The 10711-nt window shown below is 41.8% G+C and overlaps 1 pseudogene; it reads right to left on the minus strand.

The window, feature by feature from the left end:
* Window positions 1-1235: 1235 nt before the first annotated feature.
* LOC123595451 lies at window positions 1236-2996 on the minus strand (annotated as a pseudogene).
* Between the last annotated feature and the right edge of the window lie 7715 nt (window positions 2997-10711).

Raw genomic sequence — 10711 nt, forward strand, 5'->3', positions numbered from 1 at the left:
GAAGAGAGCCAAAGCATAAGAGACTGTTAAAAACTGAGAACAAACTGAGGGTTGATGGGGGGTGGGAGGGAGGGGAGGGTGGGTGATGGGTATTGAGGAGGGCACCTTTTGGGATGAGCACTGGGTGTTGTATGGAAACCAATTTCACAATAAACTTCATATATTGAAAAAAAAAATAAACCCTAAAGGAATAAAGGAGAAAAAAATAAAAATAAAGGATGTTTTGAGTATTCCTGAAAAAAAATAAATGTTATGTTATTGTTTAAAAAAATAAAATAAAATAAAATAAAATAAAATAAAATAAAATAAAATAAAATAAAATAAAATAAATATATTTATTGAATGGGGTGCCTGGGTGGCTCAGTCAGTTGAGCGTCCGACTTCGTCTCAGGTCATGATCTCGTGGTCTGTGAGTTCAAGCCCCATGTCGGGCTCTGTGGCTGACAGCTCAGAGCCTGGAACCTGCTTCAGTTTCTGTGTCCCCCTCTCTCTCTGCCCCACCCCTGCTTGTGCTCTGTCTCTCTCTCTCTCTCTGTCTTTCAAAACTGAATAAACATAAAAAACAATTTTTAATATATTTATTGAAAAAGAAGCATACTATTGGTCAGTTTGAGTGCTATATCTATGATAAAACAGATTATGAAAACTATAGAATGAAACCATTATTTTATAGAACTGAATCATCTGATATGCTACCTCTTGCAATAACTTAATGGGTCCAACTATACCCTTTGAATGGACCAATTTTATAATTCTCCTAGAAAGTTTTGAGTTGGGTATAATTTCTTGCTGCTTTCTTTCTCTGATCCAAGGCTTAAGAGAAAATCCCTGGAAATCAGCAAGTGAAATCAGACCTCTCCAGGATTGAGAAGAGACAGGAATGAGAAAAAGGACATCCTGTCACATTTTAAAGACCCACAATTGCTGTGCTTTGCAGGATAGAGGGGAAAAGGGATGCACAATGGAGAAGGAAAAACAGTCCCAACAATTATAATGAACATTTCTAAACTGTCAATATCATGGATTAATTTCTAAAACACAAGCTTATAAACAAAAGCTAACCAGCTAGCCACTAACTAAAATGCATATGCAATATAATCAAGGAGATAATGTGCTTATAAAACCACATGTGTCTTATTTATCTCTAATTTTATTTTATTTTTTCCATCTTTTTTTCAAATTTTTATTTAAAGTCTAGTTAGTTAACATATAGCGTAATATTGGTTTCAGGAGAATTTAGTGATTCATCACTTACATATGACACCCAGTGCTCATTATAACTTATCTCTAATTCTTAAATAATTGATTCTCTTATTGGGTATGCAAGTGAGCAATGGAGAAAGTGGTACATCTGCAGTACCAGCCAGTGCTAAGAGTTTCAACACTTCCAGAAGATGCAGACTAGAGAACTTTATTAGGCACCGGAAGGGTTTCTCTCTCAGCCAAGATGTCCCCATTTAAGTTACTTTTGAATTTCATTTCAAGCTTATTTTGTACAAAGTCTACTCTTAGTTGAGGATAGTCTCCAAAAGCTTCTCTTTTTTTTTTTTAAGTTTATTTCTTTATTTTGAGAGAGCATGTGCATGAGCAAGGGAGGGGCGAGAGAGGAAGAGAGAGAATCCCAAACAGGCTACGTGCTGTCAACGCAAAAGCCCTATGTGGGGCTTGATCTCATGAACCAAGATCATGACCTGAGTCGAAATCAAGAATCAGATGCTTAACTGACTGAGCCACCCAGGCACCAGTCCAAAAGTTTCTTGAGCCACTCTGCAGACTCTCTCTTTTTCTACTCTGTTTTCATGAATAATCCTTGAATCCATGTTTATATCTAGCCCAAGGCTTTTTTCTTGTAGAGATGTAGTAGAGTTGCAAGTTTCAGAGGTCTGATTATACTGTTTAAAAACAGTAGCCTTGGGGCACCTAGGTGGCTCGGTTGAGTGTCTGACTTCAATTCAGGTCATGATCTCGCAGTTTGTGGGTTCAAACCTTGCATCAGGCTTGCTGCTATCAGTGCAGAGCTTGCTTGGGATCTTCTGTTCCCCCTTTTCTGTATCACTCCCCTGCACCCACTCGCACTCTCTCTCCCTCTCAAAAATAAATAAAACATTAAAAAATTTTTTAAAAATAGTGGCACCTGGGTGGCTCAGTCGGTTAAGCGTCCAACTTCTGCTCAGGTCATGATCCCGTGATTTGTGGGTTCAAGCCCCACATCAGGCTCTGTACTGACAGCTCAGAGCCTGGAGCCTGCTTCGGATTCTGTGTCACCTTCTCTCTCTGCCCCTCCCCTGCTCATGTTCTCTCTCACTCTCTCAAAAATAAACATTATAAAAAATTAAAAAATAAAATAAAAAATAAAAAAATAGCCTTAAGAGAGTCCAGATACCAGCTTCTGAACTCCATTTTCACAATGTGATGGTATCTGCTAGCAACTGTCACTGCCTGACCCAGAAAGGGTATATTGTTCTTCAACTGGGAGAAAAAAGAAGGCATACGGAGTTTGGGAATAACACACCACATAAGCAAGTTTGTGTTGGTGTGGCTTTCCATACTGTACTCCCCAGAGATTCAAATCCATACTGCATTCTCCTCAGCATCTCTGAAACTTATCAGAATTTTCTTAACTGATCTTTTGAGTTGTTCCATATAAAACAGGTCAATGTCTTCACCTGGTCCTTTATTCATTTGAAAAATATCCCAAATTTTCTGGTGCTGAGGAAAATGAGTATAAATGACGTCCACAAGGGCTGCATCATTGACACTTGCCTGCTTCTCCTCACAAAGCATAACCAAGCGCTGAACAAGTGATTCCTTTTTCTTCCAGAAGTTTGTGGTCTGCTATTGATTTTCAGACCAAAAAAAAATCCCAGGCTTGGAGGACTGTCATCATTTCAGTTACTGGGATTTTCAAAATGGTTCTCTTGATAAACTCGGCAACAGCTCTGTCCATCTTTTGGCACGTCCAACATGACCAGTAATGTGTCTCCTCAGCAGCTGTCGCCTGGAGGTGATCCACTTTTTTTTAATATGTATTTTTTGAAAGAGCACAAGCAGGGGAGGGGCAGGAAGAGGGAGACAGAGGATTTGAAGTGGGCTCTGTGCTGACAGGCTGACAGGCCGACAGCAATGAGCCGGACATGAGGCTCAAACTCACAGACTGCAAGATCATGACCTGAGCCAAAGTTGGACACTCAACTGACTGAGGCGCCCCTGGTGCCCCTGGAGGCAATCCAATTTTAAATTTAGACCCAACAACAGTCTTTATCAGCTTATCTCCTAAAGGGGATAAACTCACCCATAAATTCACATCAGTCCTCATTTTACTGTGAATTATTTCCACACACAGTCCAAGGAAAACATTAACCATGCAGATGGGGGCTTCTATGCTTCCATGGATTGTGCCCCATTTTCTCTACAGGTGAAAGCTTTGGCAATCATGGGTACCTTCAAGTCTTGACCAGTGCATAAAGCCTCTGATTCCTCACCGCACCCATCTTTGTGTTTCCGGATTTCTCCCAATTCAACCCCTTTCTCACTTCTTTCCCCTTTTCATTTTTTTCCACTATTCCCCATGTCTCCTGTGTTCCCATTCATTTTGCTGAGTGATATATATATAAAAGAACATGGACTCTCTGACTGAAGACAGGATTTCGGTCATTAAAAGAAACTTTCAGAGGGGTAGCTGTGAAAGAACCCCGATGGAATCCATTTCCACATACTCTTCTCCCATATGTATGGTTTCCGAAGTTCTCTTGGCCCAAGAATGACCAGGGAGCACATCCATCATCTCCTCCTTCCCTCTCACTAGCAACATGTCCTATTTCAACCTTCAAGGTCTCACCTATCTTTGCCCCAAAAGGGCAATGAAACCCAGATAAAGGGAATTAAAAGTCACATGGAATAAATCTGTCAAAAGGAAGTGAGGAGTTAATCACCCACACCATGTGGGAAAGAGGGCTGGGTAAAACAAGGAAATAGGGCTCCCTGAGTGCCACCACCAGCTGACACAAAAGTTAGGACCATACTTCTACTTTAGTATTTGGAGACCATATAAATCACAATCCAAATGGCAGAGGCAGTACAAAACTAGAGAATGATATACCCTAAATTGAAAGGTTACATACATTAGTCACCAGAATCAAATTATTATCTGAACCTGGAATAAGGTCAAAAGCCAAGAAATAGCCAACTCTTTTCAGGAGGCTTTCAAAATACAAAAGAGGCTCCCAGAGAATACCAAAAGAAGCTATATACCCCGACATGACAGCTCAAGGATAAGTCTGAACTGGAGATAATCCAATATGAAATTCTAGTAAATAACAACAAGGAGGCATTTGCTCCAAAGACAGCTGGAACAGACACATATGTGGCAGTATTTGCATGCACCCTGACCATAAACGAATGAGGGGACAAAGGGATACTGGCTTACTCCCATTCTGGTTCTGAGGTAAGCAAATGAATGAGGAAATACACTCAACTACCTATAATAAGAGTGTAGTTCAGGTGCTGTAGGTCTGATACATCTATAAAAACCTACCTTGAATAGGATGATATAAGTAACAGGTCCTTAAATGTAAGAGTTTTGCTTGACACTTCAAAGGCCAAAACAATAAAATCAAAGTACTCCATATTATACAGCAAAGTCCTCAGGTACGTTAGTTACCAAAAACATCCAAAAATGGTTCAGCTGCATTAACCCAGTGTACACTTCTAGGACATAAAAACTTGGGTTGAAAGGAGGAAAGGCATCTTGGAGGGAGGTGTCAATGTAGCAGGCATTTCCTTCCCAATTCTGACTCTAGGCCTGCTTCCCTTTGCTTAACTGAGCAATTTAACATTCTATTTATAGAGAAGGTATGAGCTGGGGATATGCCATAGTTAGAGCCCAAATTTATTTTCTAAATTATGTGCTCCACTAGGTCTGGAGTATTGGTTGTTTACTTATCTTAGTCTTTTCTCTGAGAATCCATGCAATTTTCCAACAGCATTAGCTGCTGGGGAATAACACAGGGCATGAATGATCCAGTGAAAGTCCCACAAAGCTGATGACTACTGTGTTTATTTTCCTGACACCATTGTCCTGTTGGATATGGTAGGAGGATAAAAATATGAAACACAGTCCAAATGAGAGTCCTTGCATACTGCCTCTATTTGTGATACAGACAGGGAGGCCAGTGTCATTCTTTGTGAAGCTATCTACTGCATGCATGGTCAGAGATACGCTTGAGAGAAGTTAGGGTGTCAGGTCTAGTTTTTCTGGCTATGAGACATGGAAATCTCTTCTGTACTGGTGTATGGCTCTGAGGATATCTAACAGGCTACCTTGGTCTCATGTGCTGGAATTATTATGTCTTGGTTTGGGGCCAGGTTCCGAATTGGAGATAGATTATCATACCCTGTGTGAGAGTCTACGCAGGTGACCATGGCCCTAACTTGGGCAATTCAGGTCTGATGAACTTTATGATCTTGATGATTCTATTAATTTTCATCTTGGAAGGGTCCCTATCTATATATCTCCACATAGGCACAAAACTACATGTGTATCTTGGGTAATCTGATGATGATTTTTCTCTCTGCAGGGGCTGAGACATGATGATCCAGTCAGCACGCTTCCAGACACCACACTAGACTGCCAACCCATGGATGACTGCCCATGAGTGATTCGAAATGCAAAAAAAATGTATAGTGGAAGATATTTTTTCCAGAGTAAGCAACACAGCCCCTATCTCTACCCACTGAACAGAATTCCATTTTCGAAGCCATAGCTGCAAGCAGTTTACTTTGGGGTTAGACAGCTTCCACAGCCCACTACGACCCATCTGTCTTGAACTTACCAATGAGTTCACGAAGCAGACCCAGGCATCCTCAGAAACCTGGGTGTATCGAAGTCACGAGAGCCTGAGGTGCTGCCATGATCTCTGTATCTGAGACAGCTACATCTGGAGTGTGAATGGACAGTTTTTCCTGCACCTCTGAGACACCATTAGAGCCTAAGACTTCCTAAATATACCACTTTCACCTAAAATGTAGGTTTCTTATACAATACTCACTTTGTTGATGTTCTCCTTTAAGACCAATGCCATAATATAAAAGCCAGGGTTTAACAATCCTCATTCTTGTTTTGTTACTTTCTCGATGTCCACCAGCATCAACAAGCTAACAAGAGTCTCTCAAATTGGGTATAGCATGTGTCAGATTCAAGCAAGGACCATGAACAAATAGGTATTTAGTGCCATTGCTTAGAAGATACATATTTTAGCCACAGGATCCATTCTGCTTAAATGTCGGTCACTGACAATTTCCCTGAAAACACGCCGCATGGATGAGGAGCCTGAGTGAAAGGTTGTCTGTATAGCCTAATGGATCATTTCTAATGCAGGCTGTTGGTCAACTTCAGTGCTTATCTGGCGATCTTATGTAATGGGCTGAGTTGGATCCTCATATGAAATATAAAGAGCATCCAATATTGAATGGAGTTATCAAATACTCTGCCCTCCTTTGATTTCCCAGAGATTTTAATGCCATCATTTTTGTTCATGAATAGATTCAGATTAATTCTAGGTACCAGGCCATGGTTTCCATAAAGTTAATCTTGGTAGCCGACCAACAACACTTGTCAGGATTAAGAGTCCATCCCTGGTTATGCAGATATTAGCCCATCTCTCTCAGGTAGATGGTATGCTACCCTTAGTCCTTTCGATCGGGATAATGTAATCATGTGAGGGTACCAAGACCCCTGGTGAGATGTCAGTTCCCTAGGTCTCAGCCTATCCACTGCTGAGAAATTAGAGGGTTCAGGCTGTCACAGGCATGCAGTGTGAACAGGTATTGTCCTCTGAGTCTCATGGAAGCAAATAAGCTCTGATCTTCTGCTTGCAGTGGGATCTAAAGAAAGCATCGACACATTCACCACTGCGTATCAGGCCCTTCAGTCTGTACAACAGACTTTATCGCCATCATGATATCTACAAGTACAATGGTAAAGATAAGTGCTGTCACACTGAGCTTACGGCAACCTGCAGTGAGGTGTCAGGAACCAATGGCTTCTATCACTAGACACAGGATGATTGTAGAATGGTCTGGGCTCTTTAAACACTCCTGCCTCTAATAGTTCCTTAACAAGTGTAGGGACCTCCTTTTACCATCCCCAACACATGCCAGTATCCTACTTTGCTTTATTTATACTCCATTGCTGGAATGGGAAAACCTGGTAGCTCCCATTTTTCTACTTATTCTACCACCAGTACTATAATTGTAGCATTTCCCCATTGGGAACATTCCTTAAAATTCAAAAGAAGAATTACACATTCTTATCACAACTCTTCCGAGAATACATTCAGCAGTATCAGTTACAGCACTTTCGGTATATTGGCTCAAAAGAGCCTACCCATTAACTCACATCAGTCCATAGTGCAATCTGAGACTTACTTCCACATCAGAAGTAAACTTCTGACTGAGCCCATGGAGACTTCTAGGCACCACAGTGACTTGTGCCCCAGTGTCCCTAGGGGCTGAAAAGTGTGACAACTTCAAGTGCCAACAAGCCCTCAAAACACTTGGATGAGTGTGTCAGATATTTAGAGAAGGAGAGGCCACAACCCTGCCCTTGACCTGTTCATTCTTGAAAACAGAAAAGTCTGGGTAGAAAGGTGGTGCTGAATGTGTTACATTAACATCAATCAGAACGGTACAGATATCCGAATAGGGTCTAGGTCCTCCTGATCCTCCTATTGTGAGCAATGTGGTCATGGCCAAACTGGCTTATAACATGGGGTTGGGCATAGGGAATGGGGTGATTACTCCTCATCTAAGTAACTGGCAGGGCCCCCTCACCTATGAGTCAAGAAGAAAATCTCTATAATATCACTAGGGTTTTCCCAAATCCATGCTTAATATCAGTTCTTTGCAACTCAATTTAAAAGCAGATCTTGGGCTGCCTAGGTGGCTCAGTTAAGCATCCAATTCTTGATTTCAGCTCAGTTCATGATCTCATGGTTCATGGGTTCAAGCCCCATATCAGGCTCTGTGCTGATAGCACAGAGCCTGCTTGGGATCCTCTCTCTCCCCCTCTCTCTCTGCTCCTCCTCTGCTTGCACTCACTCTCTCTTTTGCTCTCTCTCTCTCAAAATAAATAAATAAATATTTTTAAAAAGCAGATCTTAGTACATTTTGATGTAACCAACTATCCCTTGTCACCAAACACTTCATCCATGAGGTTGGCTACTGGCCCACAGATCCCATTCCATATTGGATGGATCAACCTGCTGAGTGTCACCTATATTTTTACAAAAGGGCTTTGTGACCTTATCAGTTTCCAGGAGAAGAGAGTTAAACACACACACACACACACACACACACACACACACACAAACAGACTCATAAATGGAGAGAACAAACTGGTGGTTGTCAGAGGGGTAGGGGGTAAGGAGATAGGTGAAATAGGCAAAAGGGACTAAGAGGTACAAACTTCCAGTTATAAAATAAGTAAATCATGGAGATGAAAAGTACAGCATATGGAATATAGTCAGTAATACTGTAATAACCCTGTATGGTGACAGATGGTGACTACACTTACTGCAGCGGGTATTTCATAATGTATAGAATTGCTGAATCACTATGTTCTACACCTGAAGCTAATGAAACATTGTGTATCAACTATATTTCAGAAAGAAAGGGGAGGGGAGGGGAGGGCAGGGGAGGGCAGGACAGGGCAGGAGAGGTCGGGGGAGGGCAGGGGAGGGGAGGACAAGGCAAGAAAAACCAAAATTCATGGAGTCAATCTGTCAAAATCAGGTGGCACAGAGCCCCATGTAGTGGTGCCTCATATTAAGAGACAACTTTTAGACCAATTTTGTAGTAGACACAACTATTCTCTCAGGAATATAGAACACTAGAGTGCATAAAAGACAGAAATTGTTCTTTAATGTGGGATTCTGTGTATGAAATCACTATGCCCTCAATTTTGTTGAAAATTGTAAGCCTCCTCTCTGATGGGCATCCAAGGCTACACAGAATGACACCTTCCACTTGCCAATCAACAAGATATTATTAACCTTGAAAACTTTGGACATCAGAGAAATTTTTCCGATGCAATATAAATATTCAAAATTTTAAAAATATCACATTTTAATACCAGTTACACATAATTGGACAGCATCTCAATGGCACAATAATTTTTCAATTTTTACCTTTTCACTGCAACTTCTCCCAGCTGCACTCAGACACATTTTTCATAAACACAAATCATAAATACTTTCTCACAGACACTACAACACAAGCGTCAACAATACATGTACTTTCTCCAAGTGGAAGCCCAGGGACAAGAGGGAAGGGAACACAGGGATAAGAAATGACGCCAGTAAACACAGGTTGTTCATACTTTCATTCCATTTCAGGGCACAAGGACACTTTTATCAACAACTAGGCACCAATTAGCTGATTCTGATCTTACCTCTTGCTACCTAACCCTCCAAGCTTTTTTCAACAAGTAGAATACGTTATTAGATGCCAGAGAATCTATCTTACTACCAAGCTGGCCCACACACCTTGGAAGAGGTTGGACAGAAGAAGGACCCTTATGCTTCCCCCTCACCTACCATGTAGACACAGGCAGGCTACCAGATCCAGGAGATCTATATCTCTCATAACCTGGTCTGCACTGCTCTACTTATGTGGGGGAAGTCTTCATCCCTCCTAACCCACCCTTGCTTTATGGCCAGATCAGGAAAGTTTCATGTCATCCAACGACTCAGCCAGGGTATTCTCAAGTACCACACATCCCAGATGACTTATCCATCCTAAAATGGAATATATATTGTCCCTTTCATCCACCACTTAGGTGGCACCATGTACTAAGAGATGCTAGGAAACCTAATTAGACACGAATCTGGCCAGTGTGGCCTTTTGTCTAAAAGGTGGGGCACTATAACTTTACTAGTCATAAATTCAGTCACTGAAAGCACAAAGACATGCAAGGCAAAGGAAAAGGCTCAACTATTTAACACTTAAAAATATAAATATTCCTTTTATATTTTGACGCTTTACTATCAAAAAGCCCAGCAAAAAAAAGAATGAGGCAAGAGGGCCAGCTCCCTGTGATTGCTGTCTCACCCGCCAAGAAGGACAACAGGATAACAAAAGGGGGCAAATGTCTTCACCGCAAGCTACAGGATACCCCCTTGTGGGCTTCTGGACTGCAGCTAAGTGGTTTCCTATTCTGCGGCTCTATACTTAAGGGAAGGCGAGGCAGAAATCTCCGTATCTTAGCAAACTCTGGAAGGGATGAGTACAGTACCTCATGAGGGGTGAGGACTGGAACAGCCGGCTCCCGTGCAGCGGTGCAGAAAGCTTCACTCGTGCTGCCTGGACTTAGAGTGGCGCAGGGCCTAGCGTGTGACTCAAGTGAAAGAAAAGCTAGGGTTGAAGCTGTCGCGCCGAGTGAGAACAAAATAAGCCTGTTTTCAGAGGTAACTGCACTTCCATCGGCTACAGAAGAAAAAATGTCTTTTCCGAGCTCAACATGAGCTCTCTGAAACAGACTAACCGGACATTTCCTCGTCTTTCATGGAGGAGGGACAAAGGTTACCTCCCCCTGTGTTATTGACCAGGACAATGACAAAGAGCTTCAGAAAACTGAACTGGAGTTAGGGGGACATCAGCACTAGTGTATGACACATGCAAATGAAGTCAAGAGTCTAGGACTGTAAATACATGG

Source organism: Leopardus geoffroyi, chromosome X (genome assembly GCF_018350155.1).
Source record: "Leopardus geoffroyi isolate Oge1 chromosome X, O.geoffroyi_Oge1_pat1.0, whole genome shotgun sequence".
NCBI lineage: Eukaryota > Metazoa > Chordata > Mammalia > Carnivora > Felidae > Leopardus > Leopardus geoffroyi.